The following is a 21,896-nucleotide window of genomic DNA, read 5'->3' on the forward strand; positions in this document are numbered from 1 at the left end:
TGCAATATGTGGTGTTTGTGTTGAAGATCTGTCGGCCCTTGAAGTCTCTTTTAACATCCTAAACGGAACTGAGATGTAATTATGCGTGTTCTGAAAATCACAGCGCACCTGTACCCACTGACCGGCTTAGTAATTGAATGGATTCTTTTGCGGCTAAGTGCCAGATTTTTTTTTGATAGTTTCTGTTTCCAGTGGCGTAATTAGAATCTGATGGGCCCCAGTGTAAAGGCTGTGCCAGGCCCCCGACTATAATGTATGGTTTATAGTACAAGTCTTCTCATATGGAAAGGTAGCACCATAAGGGCCCCCTAAACCTCTCGGGCCCGGGTGCAACCGCAACCTCTGCACCCCCTCAAGTTACGTGCTTGTCTGTTTCTGTTTATATCGCTCCGGTATTGGAGATTAACCCCTTCTCAATGTGCAGCACACTATTACATATTGAATATGCAGCATACACCCACCACTAACACCCAGTTGCAGGCTTTAACTATTTCAACGCTGCCTATTTAATGCTTTGTTAGCAATATTTAACTTGCGGTAGTGCATTGTGCACCCCAGCTCTCCCTCATATTGTGGCCCATCTTCTCCTCCTTTCCTTGTTGCTGCTTAATAAAATAATAATAAACACCAGATACTCACCTGCTTTGAAGCCAACTGGTGGGATGACATCATCATCATCATCATCGTAGCCTCTGCTACATACAGCAGCAGAGGTACAGTCATAATGGAGAGAGCTGACGTCTCTCTCTGAATCATCACTGTACGCAACTCGGACACCTATAGAGTTGATGTCCTGGGACATGTCTCCCATCATCTGTGACATCGGGACAGAGCCCGAAATCCAGGACTGTACTGCTGGATCTGGGAGGGTTGGGAGGTTTTCTCTATACATATATAAATTTGAGGTTCTTGCATTATTTGATCAGGGCTTAAGTGCAGAATAGGTAAGTGCAGGAGAGCTAAAATGAAGCTTCCTTCATTTGCCATTTTTAATCCACACAGGGCAAGGCTGGAGTCTACCTGCCCTGAACTCACTTTGTTGCCTTAGGTCAGTTTCATGCATCATATAAAGTCTCATCAGTAATTGTAAGCTAAAATAAGAAATAAATCCTATCCACAGATGTAGCATTTTATTCTTATACTTTCTCCATAGTAATAGTTTTGGCGTACAAAATACTGATGAAAAATATAGACCAGGATATTGTTGTACAAAACTCCCCCTACTCCCAGGAAAAAGATAACTTCTTAATGATGTCACCCTATAGCGGCACAACCTTACAGAGCCCGCAGTAACCAATAGCAAATGTATAAGTAGAGAGCACTGACTGTCACCATGAACTGCAGCCTTTTTGTAGATACATTTCCATTGTTCCTTCTTTTCATAATTTACTTTACTGTGTAAGATGGTGGATATGACAAGAAATAGCTTTGCTACATGAATTTATCATTATTGAAATATTCCTTAGGATAAAAAAGTGTCCGGAATACACAGAGATCTGCAGCCATGCCATTAGTGGTGAGTGTTGTGTGGTCTATACTATTATGTGAAGGATAATTGGATGGTTCCCTATGTTCGTAGCTCTGTCCAGTGTATAGGTCCTGATGCCCAGAGGCGGGAAGATTGTTGTGCTGAACATCCACTGATCAGATATTGATGACCTATTGAGTCCAGGAAACCCTAATAATTTTTAAATGATGCAGCCATGTTTTATTTTTGTGTTACATTTTTTACTTCTAACAATTCTGAAAAGCTGTAACTTTGTAATAAGGGCCTAATTTCTGTGGGACAACTAGCACCATTTAATATTCTAAGCTATGTATTGGGAAACTGGGAATTTTTTTTTTTTTTTTTTTTAAGGGAACCTGACACCACATTTTCACATATAGAGCTAGTGACAGGTTCCTATAGAGCTTGACCCAATTACCTGACCCCCTTCTTTTAGTTAAAAAGTATTTCCCTTACATCTCTATAAATCAACTTTTGTTATATTACCTGGCATCAGGTAATATTCACTAAGATTGTGCGCCTGATATCCTGCATGTGTTGCTTCCCTGCTGAGGTCCGCAGGAGTTCACCTTCTTCTTCCCGGTGTATGTGAGTGCATTGTCTTGTGACACAATTTGAATTTTAAATCCCATGCATAGTCCAAATCAGTCGGGTTGTCCAACGGCCACACCCCCGGATTTGTGTTGCATAAAAGTTGGCGCGATTGCGCCAAAATCCGATCACGTGCACTAAAAACCCCTGTTAAATGCAGCGCAAATAGGAAATAGGAAACCCAACGGAAATGCGGTGTGCGGACCCTTAGTAAATGTGCCCCATTGTCTATATGTGTTGTATAAATGTATTAAACTCTTAATATCTAATACAATGTGATTCTTTTTTTAAGGGCCGTTTCCCAACAGAAGGCGACTTGATTGAATATAACCGCCATGCTTTTCAGCACTGGGCAATATACGTTGGAGGGGGAAAAGTTGTTCATTTAACACCTAAGGTTTTTGATCAGGAGATTATAAACAAATAGTTACAAAATCTGGAGCAAGTAACAAACATAGATGAATAACATCAATGATTACATAAAACCCTAAAATTTAAATAGAATAAATGGAGAAATAAAATGTAAAATTGTGTGAAGATTGCAAAAGTGAATGGACATAACAAACCTTGGAATGAGGTGTTGGTTCCAGGACTGTGGGTCTCTGGATAAGCAGTGAAGGAGAGGCATACAGAAAAATGGGCACATATCTAGTGTAATTCCATTTATGATACAGTTAATCACATTAGACAGATGGTCCATTGGACTCTGTCCGCACTGGATAAGCACGTTGAATAGCGAACACACTAGTAGTCACTCCCTGCAGATGTTAATATGAACCCATTCCAGGTAGATCTGGATGGACATCATAAAGTAGTCATTATGATATGGTATAATATTCTAGCAGTAAAACATAAAAGTCACTAGAGTTGAGCAGACCCAAACTTTCTGTTAGGGCTCAAGGTTGGGATGCGACCCGGACATATTGCCGTACAGCCAAACCCGATAAATTGACATTCTTCGCCAACTAGCCAAAACACCCCTATAAATTGATCCCCCTGGTCAACTAGCCAAGACTATGATTGGCCTGGGGTGTCAATTTTCTCGGTCTATGAATGTGATTGCACTAGTGGATGATGACAAATACTGTAAAGAAGCAATAAACATTAAAAGATCTATTAGTCCCCGGCTGAAACAAGTTGCCTTTATTAATAAAAATCTGATCATTTCTTAAGTGCCCTTTGCTTTACAGTCTATCAGAGCACTGGATACCTTCTACACTCTTCCTGGGCCAAACAGTGAATAAACGATGTTTTATACATAACAGATATTAATTGTGTGATACATACAAAATCTGGATGTAATGTAAAAATATATGTGCAATACTGAAAAATGATGTGAAATACCATAAAACATTTGAATAAAATATTGTGTACACTGCACACAAGCTATTGTACGGTAAACCAAGATGCAATATACCAGTGGAAAAGTAATAAAAATACCAAATAAAAAAGGTTTTGTTGTTGCTCCGTTTCAATACCTGTGTTGGTTCAAGCTTCATAGGTTATAAAGGTACAAAGTGGAGCACAAGCGCTGGTTACAGATATCCTCAAAATTCTAGTTAATAGAGGAAATGAAGTCTTAGGGCGCCCTCTCCAGCTGTGCTCCCTTGTCTCCCATGTGCCCCCTTATCCACTACAAGGCACTACCCAGTAACCCCTTATTCTCCATACTGTCTCCTTGTCCCATAGTGTTCCAATCCCCCACAGTGTTCAGCACATAATGCCCCTTGCCTTGCATAGTAACCCCTTGACTACTTAGTCCATGAACCCCTAGATCTAACAGGGACCCCTTGTCTCCCACAATGACCTCATGTCCACAGGGCACCATTCAGCCTCAGGTTGGCTCTGCTCTGTTATACTGTAGATTTTGCTCTAAATGTACAGCTGTACACACTAGAGAATTGCTTTTTTTAACTTTTCTGCCTTGTCCAACAAGGAGCCATTGCATCATCCCCAAAATACGCCGACTTTATCTCCTGACAGCATCCACTGAGATAAATATGGCTAATGCTGCAGACTGTAAAGCTTATAATATATGTGTGTGATATATCTAGTACAGAGCAACAAAAAAGTTAAACCAGTCCCCTAAATGCATCTTCTTTCTGCTTCTTGCTCAGCTCTAAATGCATTGTACAACCCTGTGGACTGGTTACTTGGATACTTATCTGTGGTGGCTGAAGAAACTTTAGACGCTGCTGCTGCCTTTATTCCTAATGTTCCCGTTACTGAATGTGACTACAGAGTGAATAACAAGTATGACAAGGGAAATAAACCATTAAACCCCCTACAAATTGTGAAGGCAGCACGAAAAGAAGTGGGGAAACTGAAGAAATACGACTGGAGAACAACTGTGAACATTTTGTGACCGAACTAAGATACGGAAAAGGCTTTAGTGACCAGGTAATTATTAAGGTATACAGAATATAGGGGCACATTTACTAAGATTAGTGCAAACACTAGGTGTGGCTTGCCTGTGTAGTGCCAGAGTGCACCAGCTTATTTTTACTGGTCTATCTTTAACATGGGATGAGCGACACACTTCTGTCGGACTTGTATGTTAAATCTGGCGCACGGTCCGACTGAGCACTGGACCTCCCCCTAATTTGTGTCACATGGTGCCTAGTGCAGCTGTGCCACAAAATGGTCGGTGCGACACATATGTGGTGCAGAAACTTCTTAAAGACCTGTGCAAGCAGTTTACACTAGAAAGAACCTGCAAAGTCCATCAGAAAACAGGCGCACGGCCCTTAGTAAATGTGCCCCATAATGTTCTGTACAATGTACATTGATTGCATCATGTGCACAAACCTCCAACCAAAGGACCTACACAGATGTTATGAGGTTCCACATTGTCTACAAATGGATACTTTGATAAGTAGCAAAATGGTGTAATAAAATATACATGTTACCCAGCAATTACATTGCATACTATACCCAATGCCTATGTCAGGAAATTTGGTGCAGGTACTTTCTAAATAAAAATAAGAAATATTCCAGCACTCGCTCCAGTATGTACAGACCAGTCTATTAATAACATCTTCTTAATATCATATAAATAACAAGCAGAATACAAAAAAGTGACATAATTCACTATATCTCCCTATTCACCAGCTTCTTATGGAGAAATAATGTGTAATAGGGAGATATATTGAATTATTCAGCTAATAACTAGAAAACCAGCAGGTTTGGATAATCGTGCGGCTGTTTTGTATTTATAGTGATTTGCGCATTGTATCCTTTGTTATGAGATTCCTATCAATATATACATGGAGTCCTGTATACGCTGTATTGTATCACAGGCTTCTTATTTCTCGGAGGGTGGTCCGTGATGTGCACAATGAGATCAGGTTCTTATATCCCTTTAGATTTACTTGTCCTTAATTAAGGACTGAAATGCGTAGTTCTGTGACCGTTTTATAATATGCAAGTTTGTTGTATACATGTTTGGATGTAATTAATAGACTGATATTTATATACTGGAGTGAGTATGACGCACCTACTTTGATGTTTTTCTTTGCACCATTCAACTGAGGAAAGGGATCCAACATTAAGGATACAGGGGACAGTGGGGAAGCTTTTTGCTAACTTTTTTGGACATTTTGTCTGTTTTATTGATGAACACCATATTAATACCATTTTCATTATCGCCAATATAGCTCATCCCTCATCAGCTTCCTGCCTACAAGAAGTAGCAGATTATAATACTGGCGTTTTGGATAGTAGCCTGAGGCGCAAGTCTTCTACGGGGCCAATGGCTGCCAAATTTTATACTGAGAATGACCTTAACTAGAGATGAGCGAACATGCTCGTCCGAGCTTGATGCTCGTTCGAGCATTAGCGTACTCGAAACTGCTCGTTGCTCGGACGAATACTTCGCCCGCTCGAGAAAATGGCAGCTCCCGCCGTTTTGCTTTTTGCGGCCAGAAACAGAGCCAATCACAAGCCAGGAGACTCTGCACTCCACCCAGCATGACGTGGTACCCTTACACGTCGATAGCAGTGGTTGGCTGGCCAGATCAGGTGACCCTGGGATAGACTAGCCGCTGGCCGCGCTGCTCGGATCATTCTGTCTCTGGATGCCGCTAGGGAGAGAGCTGCTGCTGGTCAGGGAAAGCGTTAGGGTATTCTATTAGCTTACTGTTAGGCAGGAGTGATTCTCCAAGAACCCAACAGCCCTTCTTAGGGCTACAATAACGTTCTACTTTTTTTTTTTTTATTTGCATCTAGTACCATTTTGTGAGGAATTAGCAGGGGGACTTGCTACCGTTGTGTTTAGCTCTTAGTGGCACACATATCCACCTCAAACACCAAAGTGGGAAAATTTAGTAGGGGTTGGATTTCAATTAGGCACAGTCTGCCATTTTTCCTTTTTTATTTTACGTTTATTTTGTTTAATAACTCAGTGTCATCTCATCTGGCATAGTAGTGTGCTTCCTTTGATACTTGGCTAGAAAATAGCCATAGGAGAATACAAACGGCTTCTTGAAGCCTACAGTAGCGTTCTATATATTTGATTTCTGGTTGATCTGCTGGTGGCTGTACTTGCTGCAGTGCATCTACTAGCCAATTCTGAGCAATTTGTAGTGAGACTTGCGACCGCTGTGTTTTGCGCTTAGTGACGCACATATCCATTGCAAAGACCGAAGTGGGAAAATTTAGTAGGGGTTGGATTTCAATTAGACACAGTCTGCCATTTGTCCTTTTTTATTTTACGTTTATTTTGTTTAATAACTCAGCGTCATCTCATCTGGCATAGTAGTGTGCTTTCATACTTGGCTAGAAAATAGCCATAGGAGAATCCAAACGGCTTACGCCTACAGTAGCGTTATATATTTGATTTCTGGTTGATCTGCTGGTGGCTGTACTTGCTGCAGTGCATCTACTAGCCAATTGTGAGCAATTTGTAGTGAGACTTGCGACCGCTGTGTTTTGCGCTTAGTGACGCACATATCCATTGCAAAGACCGAAGTGGGAAAATTTAGTAGGGGTTGGATTTCAATTAGGCACAGTCTGCCATTTGTCCTTTTTTATTTTACGTTTATTTTGTTTAATAACTCAGCGTCATCTCATCTGGCATAGTAGTGTGCTTTCATACTTGGCTAGAAAATAGCCATAGGAGAATCCAAACGGCTTACGCCTACAGTAGCGTTATATATTTGATTTCTGGTTGATCTGCTGGTGGCTGTACTTGCTGCAGTGCATCTACTAGCCAATTGTGAGCAATTTGTAGTGAGACTTGCGACCGCTGTGTTTTGCGCTTAGTGACGCACATATCCATTGCAAAGACCGAAGTGGGAAAATTTAGTAGGGGTTGGATTTCAATTAGGCACAGTCTGCCATTTGTCCTTTTTTATTTTACGTTTATTTTGTTTAATAACTCAGTGTCATCTCATCTGGCATAGTAGTGTGCTTTCATACTTGGCTAGAAAATAGCCATAGCAATAGGATAGCATTGTTTGGTTTTAAAAACTCAAAAACACAAAAAAAAAAAAAAAACACATAAAAAAGTTAAAAAAAAATTAAAGCTATAACTCTCATTTTAAAAATGTTTAACCCGAGGGCTAGGGGTAGAGGACGAGGGCGGGGACGTGGGCGTCCAACTACTGCAGGGGTCAGAGGCCGTGGTCCTGGCCGGGGTGAGACACCACCTGCTTATGAGGGAGCAGGGGAACGCCGCAGAGCTACACTCCCTAGGTTCATGTCTGAAGTTACTGGGACTCGTGGTAGAGCACTGTTGAGGCCAGAACAGTGCGAACAGGTGATGTCGTGGATTACTGACAATGCTTCGAGCAATTTGTCCACCAGTCAGTCTTCCACGCAGTCCACCCATGTCACCGAAATCGCCACTCCTCCAGCTCCTGCACCTCAGCCTCCTCCCCCCCAGTCTGCCCCCTCCCAGGAAAATTTGGCATTTGAACTGGCATACTCTGAGGAACTGTTTTCTGGACCCTTCCCACAGTCACAAACCACTTGTCCGGTTGCTGCTGAGCAATTTTCCGATGCCCAGGTTTTCCACCAGTCACAGTCTGTGGGTGATGATGACCTTCTTGACGTAGTGGAAGTGTGTAAAGAGGTGTCCGACGATGAGGAGACACGATTGTCAGACAGTGGGGAAGTTGTTGTCAGGGCAGGAAGTCCGAGGGGGGAGCAGACTGAGGGATCGGAGGATGATGAGGTGACAGACCCAAGCTGGGTTGAGAGGCCGGGTGAACACAGTGCTTCTGAGACGGAGGAGAGTCCTCGACCAGAACAGGTTGGAAGAGGCAGTGGTGGGGCCAGACGGAGAGGCAGGGCCAGAGCTGGTGCATCAGCGCCAAATGTGTCAACTAGTGAAGCTCCCGTGGCGAGGGCTCTTGCGGCGAGGGCTAGATCTTCAGAAGTCTGGAGGTTCTTTAAGGAAACACCGGATGACCGACGGACTGTGGTGTGCAACATTTGCCAAACCAGGCTCAGCAGGGGTTCCACCACTACTAGCTTAACTACCACCAGTATGCGCAGGCATATGAATGCTAAACACCCCACTCAGTGGCAACAAGCCCGTTCACCTCCGGCCGTGCATACCACTGCTCCTTCCCCTGTGTCAGCTGATAGTCAGCCCCCTGCCCAGGACCCTGCCACAAAAACCCCATCGTCGCCTCCACGATCCTCCACAGCATCCACCAGCGTTCAGCTCTCCATACCCCAGACGCTGGAGCGGAAACGCAAATATAGTGCAACCCACCCGCACGCCCAAGCCCTTAATGTGCACATCTCCAGATTGCTTAGCCTGGAGATGCTGCCCTATAGGCTGGTAGAGACCGAGGCCTTTCGCAACCTCATGGCGGCGGCCGCCCCTCGGTATTCGGTCCCCAGCCGCCACTACTTTTCCCGATGTGCCGTCCCAGCCCTGCACCAGCACGTGTCAGACAACATCACCCGTGCCCTGACCAACGCCGTTTCTGACAAGGTCCACCTGACCACGGACACGTGGACGAGTGCTGCCGGGCAGGGCCACTATATATCGCTGACGGCACATTGGGTTAACTTGGTGGAGGCTGGGACCGAGTCTGACCCTGGGGCTGGTCATATACTGCCGACGCCGAGGATTGCGGGGCCTACCTCGGTCCAGGTGTTTCAGGCCTACTATGCCTCCTCCTCCTCCCACCCCTCCTCCACCTCCTCCTCCGAACTACCATCCGTGGGCACGGCGCCATCAGTCGGTAGCTCTAGGCACAGCAGCAGTGCCGTTGCTAAGCGACAGCAGGTGGTGCTCAAACTGCTGAGCCTAGGCGATAAAAGGCACACCGCCCAAGAGCTATTACAGGGCATCACGGCGCAGACTGATCTGTGGCTGGCACCGCTGAACCTGAAGCCAGGCATGGTTGTGTGTGACAACGGCCGTAACCTGGTGGCGGCTCTGCAACTCGGCAGACTGACACATGTGCCATGCCTGGCCCATGTGTTAAATCTCATAGTTCAGCGTTTCCTCAAGACATACCCCAATCTGTCAGATTTGCTCACGAAGGTGCGCCGCATCTGTGCGCATTTCAGGAAGTCCAGCACAGATGCTGCCACTCTCAGGGCAGCGCAGCGCCGCCTCCAACTGCCCGCTCACCGACTGTTGTGCGACGTGCCCACGAGGTGGAATTCAACACTGACCATGTTATCCAGAGTTTACCAGCAGCGCCGAGCCATTTTAGACTGCCAGATGTCAACTTCCACCAGAACTGGTAGTCAGGTCAGTCAGCTTCCTCAAGTCTACAATGAGGAGTGGACGTGGATGTCTGATATCTGTCAGGTGCTGAGTAACTTTGAGGAGTCAACACAGATGGTCAGTGGCGATGCCGCCATCATCAGCCTCACCATCCCGCTGCTTGGCCTGTTGAAAAACTCTCTGATCAGCATGAAGTCGGAAGCTTTGCGTTCGTCACAAGAGACGGGGGAAGAAGATTCCCTTGTTGATAGCCAAAGCACCCTTAGGTCTGTTTCTCAGCGCATATCGGAGGAGGTGGAGGTGGAGGAGGATGAGGAGGAAGAGGAGGAGAATGTTGGCGAGACACAAGAGGGGACCATTGTTGAGTCCTTCACTGTTCAGCGTGTATGGGCAGAAGAAGAGGAGTTGGAGGAGTTGGAGGAGGAGGAAATGGACAGTCAGGCCAGTGAGGGGAGTGAATTCTTACGCGTTGGTACTCTGGCGCATATGGCAGATTTCATGCTAGGCTGCCTATCCCGTGACCCTCGCGTTCAAAGAATTTATTCCAGCACCGATTACTGGGTGTTCACTCTCCTGGACCCACGGTACAAGCAAAATCTTTCCACTCTCATCCCTGCAGAGGAAAGGAGTGTGAGAATGCATGAATACCAGCAGGCCCTGGTTCACAAGCTGAAACAGTATTTCCCTTCTGACAGCGCTAGCGGCAGAGTGCGTAGTTCTGCGGGACAAGTAGCGAGGGAGAGTAGGCGAGCAGGCAGCTTGTCCAGCACTGGCAAGGGTACGCTTTACAAGGCTTTTGCCAGCTTTATGTCACCCCAGCAAGACACTGTCACCTGTCCCCAGTCTCGGCAGAGTAGGGCTGATCTTTACAGAAAGATGGTGAGGGAGTACGTAGCTGACCATACCATCGTCCTAAATGATCACACAGCTCCCTACAACTACTGGGTTTCAAAGCTGGACATGTGGCACGAACTGGCGCTGTACGCCTTGGAGGTTCTTGCCTGCCCTGCCGCTAGCGTCTTGTCCGAGCGGGTTTTCAGTGCAGCTGGTGGCATCATCACCGATAAGCGTACACGCCTGTCGACTGACAGCGCTGACAGGCTGACGCTTATTAAGATGAATAAAGCCTGGATTTCTCATCATTTCCAATCTCCACCAGGTGAAGGAAGCTCAACCTGAATAATTGATCCACTCCTCCTCCTCCTCATTTTCCTCCTTCTCCTCCTCTTTGTACAGTAAAGCAGAGGAAACTGGCTATTTTTTGACAGGGCCCACTGGCTCTAGCTATAGTACTTTATGCATTTAATTTTTCTGGAGGGCCACCGACCCGGTCCTCTGTTTTAAACAATTTTTGGGAGTGCCACATACAGGCACTCAATCTATTCAATTTTTCTGGAGGGCCACCTACCTGCTCCTCTGGTTTGAAAACTTTTTGGGACTGCCACATACAGGCACTCAATCGATTCAATTTTTCTGGAGGGCCACCTACCTGCTCCTCTGGTTTGAAAACTTTTTGGGACTGCCACATACAGGCACTCAATCGATTCCATTTTTCTGGAGGGCCACCTACCTGCTCCTCTGGTTTGAAAACTTTTTGGGACTGCCACATACAGGCACTCAATCGATTCCATTTTTCTGGAGGGCCACCTACCTGCTCCTCTGGTTTGAAAACTTTTTGGGACTGCCACATACAGGCACTCAATCGATTCCATTTTTCTGGAGGGCCACCTACCTGCTCCTCTGGTTTGAAAACTTTTTGGGACTGCCACATAGAGGCACTCAATCGATTCAATTTTTCTGGAGGGCCACCTACCTGCTCCTCTGGTTTGAAAACTTTTTGGGACTGCCACATACAGGCACTCAATCTATTCTATTTTTCTGGAGGGCCACCTACCTGCTCCTCTGGTTTGAAAACTTTTTGGGACTGCCACATACAGGCACTCAATCTATTCTATTTTTCTGGAGGGCCACCTACCTGCTCCTCTGGTTTGAAAATTTTTTGGGACTGCCACATACAGGCACTATCCAAATTAAATTGTCTCCATAGCAGCCTCCACACGTTGTCTCCATTGCTACCTCCAAAAGTCGTCCATATAGCTGCCTCCATACATCGTCCCTTTATCAAACGAGGTGTGTCAGGCAGAAATTTGGGTTGTTTTCATGGATTCCACATCAAAGTTGTTAACTTTGTCGCCACCCAGCTGTGTTATCCACAAAATATACTAATGAACTTTTATCATTTACCAATATTATTTCAGCGCTTCTTGCGCATCTGTTTACATTCCCCTCACCCGCCATATCCCAAACTTATAAGAACGCTACTACACTTGATCTTATACAAAAGGTTCTTAGAAGTGCTGTTTGGGGAGTAGCCTAGAGACAGGGGCTTGGATTGGCGAAAGCTCGCCTGGCTGCGGAGCGCCAGCTCCATCCCAAGATCCAACTAACATAGTTTTAACTGCAGCACCTTTAATCTACTACTAGTTCACTGCCTCCATAATAATAATAATAATCTTTATTTATATAGCGCCATCATATTCCGTAGCGCTTTACAAATCATAGGAAACAAATACAAATGTAATGTAACAGAGCACAACATTTGTATGGAACAACAGGAGTGAGGTCCCTGCTCGCCAGAGCTTACGGTTTATGAAGATGATGGGGTAACACGAGGTAAAAGAATATTTAATGGTCAAGCCATTCTTCTTAGGGAATAGAACAAAATATAATAAATGGAATTGCTGTCGCTTGAACCACTCAGCCGTCATCTTATATACCAGGTCCAGGGTGAATGGGACTGTAGAGAAGTCTGGTGCCTGTTGGTTGCTGGATAACAGATGGGAGGACGACACAGGACGGGTTAGTAGAAGAGTTAAAGCTTCATGCAGTTAATGAGTGTTATAGGCTTGCCTAAAGAAATGGGTTTTAAGAGCACGTTTGAAACTTTGGAGGTTAGGTATTAGTCTGATAGTCCAGGGCAGAGCATTCCATAGAATTGGTGCAGCTCTAGAGAAGTCTTGGAGACGCGAGTGGGAGGTCCGCACTAGGGTAGAGGTTAATCTAAGATCACTGGTGGATCTAAGAGCACGGGTTGGGCGATAGACTGAGATAAGAGAGGAGAGGTAGGGGGGTGCAGCATTATACAGAGCTTTATGGATGAGGGTTATTATTTTAAACTATTCGAAAGGAGACTGGCAGCCAGTGCAGCTACTGGCATGAACTGTAAGCATACATGGTCCCCTTATCAAACGAGCTGTGTCAGGCAGAATTTTGGGTTGTTTTCATGGCTTCCACAACAAACTTGTTAACTTTGTCGCCACCCTGCTGTGTAATCCACAAAAAATACTGGCAAACTTTTATCATTTACCGATATTATTTCAGCGCTTCTTGCGCATCTGTTTACATTCCCCTCACCCGCCATATCCTAAACTTATAAGAACGCTACTACACTTGATCTTATACAAAAGGTTCTTAGAAGTGCTGTTTGGGGAGTAGCCTAGAGACAGGGGCTTGGATTGGCGAAAGCTCGCCTGGCAGCGGAGCGCCAGCTCCATGCCAAGATCCAACTAACATAGTTTTAACTGCAGCACCTTTAATCTACTACTAGTTCACTGCCTCCATACATGGTCCCCTTATCAAACGAGCTGTGTCAGGCAGAATTTTGGGTTGTTTTCATGGCTTCCATGTTAACTTTGTCGCCACCCTGCTGTGTAATCCACAAAATATACTGGCAAACTTTTATCATTTTTAGGTTTGAAGCCTGAGTCCATTTAGGGTATGTCGCCATGACACTCTCTAGCCTGCCGCTGCTGCCTCTGCATGCCGTCCCCTATAGTGTCAGGGTCAATTATTGGATGTTTTAGATGCTATCTAGCTTCATTCTGTCACTCTGTCATGGCCATGCTGTTGCCCATAATTTTGGCATAATGGTGCGATTATGCAGCCTCAGAGGCATCCATGCATGCTGCCCCTGCTGTTTCCTGTCCATTTCCGTGGTGTTTCCATCCTTTTCTGAGGTTCCCAGGTGTTTGGCCAAGCTTCCCTGTGCAGAGCCTTGGTCCCCTTGAAAAATGCTCGAGTCTCCCATTGTCTTCAATGGGGTTCGTTATTCGAGACGAGCACTCGAGCATCGGGAAAAGTTCGTCTCGAATAACGAGTACCCGAGCATTTTAGTGCTCGCTCATCTCTAACCTTAACCCATGAAACACTCATACATCTGTTCCTGCTCTCAATACACATGTACACAATTTCAGGAACTTTGAAGGTCCTCCAAAGATCCTGAAACTGCATATTAAAAGCAGACAGAAGGGACACATCCTCCATTCCCCAAGAAGCTGATTCTAGTACCGGATGTAGGAAGTGATTCCAGACTTGTAGGGGCTATAATATCCATATAGCCCAGAGCCCATGGCAGTCGTAATCTGCACCTGCCAACAAGCACCACTAATGGATGCTTAGTGCATACAAATTTAACCTTTTAATAACCAGGCTAAGGTTAGGGGCCCTAGTGTTCCCTGCAACCCTTATAGCTGCTCTATAAGCTAGACCACACAACATTACACTTCCCAGCCAGTGTGCTCTTCAATGAAGCGGCCAGGAAATGTATATGGTTTTTGGAAAAAGACTTAGAATTGGGCATCTATGATTGGCAGACTGGTAGATCAATCACTGGTTGAGAGCCAAGCACAGGCACTGGTTTGGGTGACCATGCTCAGTTTCTGTCTCTAATTATATCACAAAATCACAGTGTAAATTATTAACAGCTCTTTAGCATTAAGATCATTACAGCATTTCCTTTTCACTTACAAAATCTAACAAAACCTAAAAAAGAAATACATTTATGTTTTTGTATCCCGCAGGCAGAGAACGTAAAGGAGGTCGCAGGAGAATTATGGAATTCACTCACTCAATCGCTGGGACAATAGGAAGACATCAGTGCATATAGAAAATCCTCTATTATTGATATAGCAGGCAATAAGTTCCATCGCCAAATTAGCGTCTTCTTCAAGCCATATACTAAAGATATACAAGTATATGGTATATACAAAATAGATACAAGATGAAATTACATAATAATAATAATAATAATAATAATAATAATAATAATAAAGTACAGGCAGTCCCCGGGTTACGTACAAGATAGGTTCTTTAGGTTTGTTCTTAAGTTGAATTTGTATGTAAGTCGGGACTGTATATTATACAATTGTAACCCCAGTAAAAAAAAATTTTGGTCTCTGTGACAATTCGATTTTAAAAATGTTGGATTGTCATAAGAACCAGGATTAACAATAAATCTTCATTACAAACACCTGTGATAACTGTTATAGCTGTTTATTGTAGCCTAAGGATAAAGTACAGTAACTTACTAATCACCAGAGGTCCGTTTGTAACTAGGGGTCGTCTGTAAGTCAGGTGTTCTTAAGTAGGGGACCGCCTGTACTAAAACATGTATAAATGACAGCACATACAAGGTGCGCAAGATTTAAGATAATTTGATATATACGCTAGAAAACTTAGATACTAGTGGTAGGATAAGTAGCTGATGAGTAAATGTTCAGTAAATAATTCAATAAATTAATCCAAAAGAAAAGGTTTGGAGATGTATGAAATGTTATAACATTTAAATCAGATAATTGTATAATTATTTATGTGTACAAATGTAACCATATGTATGTAACAATGTGACTACATAAGTACATAGCAGAGTATAGAAATGTATAAATAAATAGGTTGATACTTAGATTACTAGAGAATGGGGGATATTTATCATATGCCGGCACTGCCGCCTCTTGATGTATCGGGCTGACTGCTGCGCAGCGTTTATTCTACGTAGAAATAAATGCAGCTGGCGACTTTTTACAGGGACAGTAACCCACTGTAACCCACTGAAGCTTCAAAGGCACAGTGGGAGGGGGAAGTGCTCCAGCACAGCGAAACAGTCTGTGAATCTGCAGCACAGAGGGGCACTGGTAACACTCCCAAAAGCATTAGTATTGTTGTAAAAGTTGATTTTAGAAGGAAGGAGACCATGGATAACACATATAAGAATATTACCACAGTCACAGTGCCTGGATCTATGAGTAAATGTCCTTGGGTTTATTATGCTTGATTTTGATAATCACCATCCACAGTGGTATAAAGCAATAATCATCCAAACAATGGCAGATATATATCTATTACTATGAACCACATATGGTCTCATTATTAGCGCAGGTTTCCCCTGATCCAAGCCTTAGCTGGATAGAGAGTTGTAGGGGAGATAGCAACCACATGGTAATAATGGGACAAAGAAATCCATGGGCTCCACCTAAAACCTGACCCAATGCAACAACCTTCCCATCGTGGTTGTTTCGGCTGTCTCAGGACTCCATGTATTGCTATGGCTCATGTACACAGCAGAGGAGTCCCCTGTCCCCAGTTTAGATCTGATCTACAGGTCAGAAAGGGCAGAGGTTGCAGTGATATTCACTAGGAGGCCGGATCGTCTTAGTGGATCTGAATGCCTCACCGTCAGCAGGGGGGGGGGATTTTAAGAATGACGTTCTAAACTTCAGTCTTAATGAATTCCTCCCAAGGTGTCATCCGTATTTGCAAATCAGTTTCTAGGTAACACAATCGTGTGAATGTCCAAGGAGTTGGGACAAGCTCCTGACATCACTTATCTGCCTAACTTTTTTTTCATGGATCTGCAAAACAGACATACAGTTGACATATTGTGCCAAAGAGTTTTCTGGACCTAAACTATAGGAAAGGTCATCAATAGTTAATCTGTGGGGCGCAAAACCTCGCACCGCGGTCACTCAGCAGAGAATCTGACAACTCTGAATGTAATGTAGCAGCGATCCAGGATTCCCATAGACAGAAATCCTGTCCCTACACAACGGACATAGATGTCTCCTTCCAGCGCCATCCTGTGTGTAGTAGTGCCCGGGCACCGCTCAGAAGGGGGTCAGTGACATGTGTAATATACTGTAAGCAGTGAGTGGCAGCTTCTTAGGAGAGGGTAGAGGGGCACAATTACTGGCTGGTAGCGCCCCCTCTTCATGTAGCGCCCTCTCTTCATGTAGCGCCCCCTCTTCATGTAGCACCCCCTCTTCATGTAGCGCCCCCTCTACATGTAGCACCCCCTCTTCATGTAGCGCACCCTCTTCATGTAGCGCCCCCTCTTCATGTAGCGCCCTCTCTTCATGTAGCGCCCCCTCTTCATGTAGCGCCCCCTCTTCATGTAGCACCCCCTCTTCATGTAGCACCCCCTCTTCATGTAGCGCCCCCTCTTCATGTAGTGTGTACTCTATGCTATACAACACAGGACATACAAGGACATATTATCAGAAGGAATGAGCTGGAGAATATAGAAATATCCTGACCACAGATTCCGCTAATAACCAAAGTATTTATTCAGAAACTAAAACAAGAGCAGTAACGTTCTCTTCCTCTGGTTATTGTTATGCGGATAAAGCCATTGTTATCAGAGGAGATTGGACTGAAAGGCTTTAATGCCAAGGTGAAGCCTTCCCGTTGTCTCCGCAGTTTACATTGATGCGGGTAAAAGCCGGGCAGCTGTTTTAGAGAAGATTCAGCTTCTGTTTTCCTGTAGACTGAGTTGTGTGTAGCGAGGGGTGATGGAGGTGTCACAGTGACACTCTGAGGTCGGCTTGTGTGGTCACTATAGAGGTCTTCAGACGAAGCTCAGAAGCTTGTACCATCTCCGCGCTCAGTCAGGCCCCACAACTCGGTGATTCCAATCCAAAAGCATCTGCCATCTGCTTTACATCCTCTGTCTATAGGCTACAAAGAAACATACATTTATACTTTATTGTCCCAAACACAGAATTAAAATGTAACAGGTCCAGCAACACATCATGTTATATACACATCAGACTATATACACATCATATCATATACACATCAGACTATATACACATCATATTATATACACATCAGACTATATACACATCATATTATATACACATCATACTATATACACATCATATCATATACACATCATATTATATACACATCATATTATATACACATCATATTATATACACATCATATTATATACACATCATATTATATACACATCAGACTATATACACATCATACTATATACACATCATATCATATACACATCAGACTATATACACATCATATTATATACACATCAGACTATATACACCTCATATTATATACACATCATATTATATACACATCAGACTATATACACATCATATTATATACACATCAGACTATATACACATCAGACTATATACACATCATATTATATACACATCAGACTATATACACATCATATTATATACACATCAGACTATATACACATCATATTATATACACATCAGACTATATACACATCAGACTATATACGCATCATATTATATACACATCATACTATATACACATCAGACTATATACACATCATATTATATGCACATCATATTATATACACATCAGACTATATACACATCATATTATATACACATCAGACTATTTACACATCAGACTATATACACATCATATCATATACACATCATGTTATATACACATCATACTATATACACATCATATCATATACACATCATGTTATATACACATCAGACTATAAACACCTCATACTATATACACATCAGACTATATACACATCAGACTATATACACCTCATATTATATACACATCAGACTATAATACAGCTATAGCTATTTCATTGAAAAGAAACTTACCTTATGGTTCAGTTGCCAAAAGACCAAAACTAATCATGAATGTGACCCAGTAGGGATCCAGAAGTGGTCAGGTCAGGGGGCTACATCCAAGTCCTGTTCTAGGTTGTAATCCAGGGACTTCATGTCGCTGGGGTCCAGCCTAGGACGCTGCAATCCTCACAACTCCCTTAAAAAACATAAATACTTTATTATAAGGAGTATAATTTTCTTAGTGAGAAGGAAACGTAAAAGAGCAGTTACATGTTTACAGGTTAATGTTGTGTTACAATAGAAACTTCATATGGAAGTAATGTTACTGGCTAACGCTGAAATTACCAATGTTCTCCAGAAGTTGTAACATGGTTAAGAACAATGAACAAAACATAGTAAGGCCCTTTCACACAAACCTTTATGATGGCCATAAGCTATCCATATGAGCGACAGCAAGCATACAGCCCCCATAGCGCACAGGCACGGTATGGGGAGCACAACGTGTGTCACCGCACTGTGCTGCAGCCAAAAAAAACATAGAACATGCTCTGCTTTTTGTTGTATGTATAGTGCAGCTGCACGACTTCCAATGGAGAGAGGAAGGGTGAGGAGCACTCGCCCCCCCCTTCCCCCTCTTCTCCAGCCGGCCGTATAGTACAAGGGGGCATATGTTAGTGTGAAAAAAGATAGGAAAAAATAGAAGAACAACAGTAAATATCACATAAATATCACTAAATATTATACAAAAAACTTCACAAGTTTAATAGTGTAATACTACATCTCTCCTGTATCTAACCACTAGGTATTACATGAGTATCCTGGTTACTACAACTTATCCCCACTCCACAGGATGGAGGAAAGTGTCTGATCAGTGGTAATCTACCATTGGGACCTTCTCCAATCATCTCCTGTACTGTGTATGAATGGAGCAGTAAGTTGTGTCTGTGCATTACTGGTCCATTCATTTCTGGTGAAGATATCACTGGGGTATCAGCGAGAGACCACCACTGATCAAACAATATATTCCTACTAATTGGATGGTGGATAACTTGTATTAGATAAATATCCCTATAACAAGGTCTGGCAGATGTAACTTACTATACTTTATAAGACTGAATACTCACCGTGCCGCCTCCTTTCTGGATGATATTCAGGATTTTGATTCTCCGGGGATATATGGTGGTGTTATACGCAGCTGCTCCAGGTCTTCCCAATTGATGCCCTTAAAAAATGGATGAGATCTAATACAACCGTTGAGTCCTAATCGTGTATTGGGATTGTCATCCAGCAGCTCCTTGATGATATTTGCAGTATCTCTATGAAGGCCTTTGGATGGGAAAGCTGATGGAATACACTGGGAGCAGTGGAGTCTTGTGGCCAGCTGGAAGAGCACAACCCCAAAAGAATACCAGTCCGCTGCTAAATTGTAAGCTCCTCCGCGAAGAACCTCTGGAGCTACGTATCCGGGAGTACCAGCATTTCCCCAAATATCTTGTGTTCTCTTCACTGCCAGGCCAAAATCTGCCAGTTTCACATGTCCAGAGCTGGCAATAAGGATATTTGAGGGTTTTATATCCCTGTGGATATATCCTTTTCCATGCAGGAATTGGATGGCGGAGGTGATCTCTGCTGCGTAAAATTGGACACTTGATTTAGGGAGACGTCCGCTGGTTTTAAGATAAGTTAGTAAATCACCACCAGAGGCAAAATCCATCACAAAATAGTAGTGTTTTTTGGTGGTGAAGGACATATGGCTGTGTATTAGGAATGGGCTCCCTACTGCTATTTCCATGATCTCCTTCTCCAGGAGTAGGGCCATCTCAGCCACAAATGAGGGTCCTCTGGAAACAATCTTTATGGCAAGAGATGTTTTTTTTATTTTATCCCAGACTTTCACCACTTGTCCAAAGGTGCCCTGTCCTATGACCTCTCCTCCTGAATATCTTTTCGTATTCATGGTAGCCCCACTATCAGGGGGGGTCACTTTGCTAGGTCCAGGCTTGGGCTCCTTCTCTTCCTCAGCCTTTGACCTGCATCTCATCCTCTTCTGAGAAGGACCAGTAAAAGGACTTACTGGCCTTTTTCTGCTTTTTAGGGCTTTTTCAGCCTCTTCGCCTTGCTCCCTCTCTGGGCAAGGCTTCTTCTTTGGGGGCTCTGATGATAAGAGTGCCTCCCTACTCCTCTTCTTACCTCCATTTGGATCTTCTTTAATTTTTTTTGAAGATCCCATGTTTGCAAAATTGCACACTTAAAACGCACGTCTGTAACCAACAGTCGCCAATGGAACACTGAACACGGTTGCCAGGATCAGAATCATGTAGATTCTTATGATGTCATATGAGAACATTCTGATGTCATTAAACAAACATAATTAACCCTTTACATGCTCTATGTCTTATAATGTGACACTGCTCTATCTTTAACAAGTATGACTAGGGAATGGGGGTTGTATGGGGAACTATAGGCCCTGCTTACTCCACTATGGATTCTGGGAAAGGAATATGCATATAAGCTTTCCATTGACTTATGCAGTGCCCTGGAGCAGAGGAGCATTGGACTTTAGACATTTGTGGACATTTGAATATTTCCCATAATTAAACCATAATTTCACATTAAGCTCTAGTATTGTGTGATATACATTCTGTATACTAGTACGGTGTCTATATAGACCTGTAATTGGTTAAGTATGGAGAAAAATGGGCTCATGATAGAACATTGCCAGAGGAAAAGTAATGGGTCCAGTACAGCGTATGGTGAAGCTCTTTTATCGGTGAGGCAAACAGCGTCTTCATCAGGGCAGAAATGCAATAGCAGCAGAATACTGAGATTCAGTATCTGGTGCTATTATTTTTCTGGACAGACAAAGAAGGCGTTCTGGCGTTGAAACACATAGCCTCAGCAATAAAAGGTCTTAACCGTAAAATCTATTGGACCCGTTATTTTTCCTCTGGTCATGAGACCATTTTTCTCTAAACATAACAAATTACCTAACTAGCTGGACCCCCTGGCAAGTGCCCACTCTAGGGCTAGAGCCTGCAACCACACCAGTCACCCATTAACCACAAAGTATATTAAAAGGAACCTACTCCTACACATTTCATTTTTACCCTTATTACTAGTATAAACCTGTAGAAAAGGTTAATTAATAATGAGAAAAACATTTTCTGACTGCACATCTCTTAAGAGAAGTTATTTCCCACAGTTATAGTAGAAATTGTTTGGGAGGGGAAAAGATTTGCTTACTGCTAAAGCAGATAGACTGACAGGTGCTGTCTGTAGACTTGTTTACCTCTTTAGAAACTTGTTGCCATAGAATATTTTGGGGATTAAATGTAAGTCAATGGGAGAATTCTTTGTCCTTGTTTGTGCTGAAATGTATCTACTCCTTCCTGCAGTA

At 43.5% G+C, this 21,896-nt stretch overlaps 1 long non-coding RNA gene across 1 annotated transcript; it reads left to right on the plus strand.

Annotated features, from left to right (window-relative positions):
• The first annotated feature begins 1,000 nt into the window (after positions 1-1,000).
• On the plus strand, positions 1,001-2,497 carry LOC140069000 (uncharacterized). Its single transcript, XR_011848672.1, has 3 exons — positions 1,001-1,048; positions 1,467-1,516; positions 2,391-2,497. It is a non-coding gene; the product is annotated as an uncharacterized lncRNA (long non-coding RNA).
• Positions 2,498-21,896: the final 19,399 nt, after the last annotated feature.

Source organism: Engystomops pustulosus, chromosome 7, assembly GCF_040894005.1.
Source record: "Engystomops pustulosus chromosome 7, aEngPut4.maternal, whole genome shotgun sequence".
Classification (NCBI taxonomy): domain Eukaryota; kingdom Metazoa; phylum Chordata; class Amphibia; order Anura; family Leptodactylidae; genus Engystomops; species Engystomops pustulosus.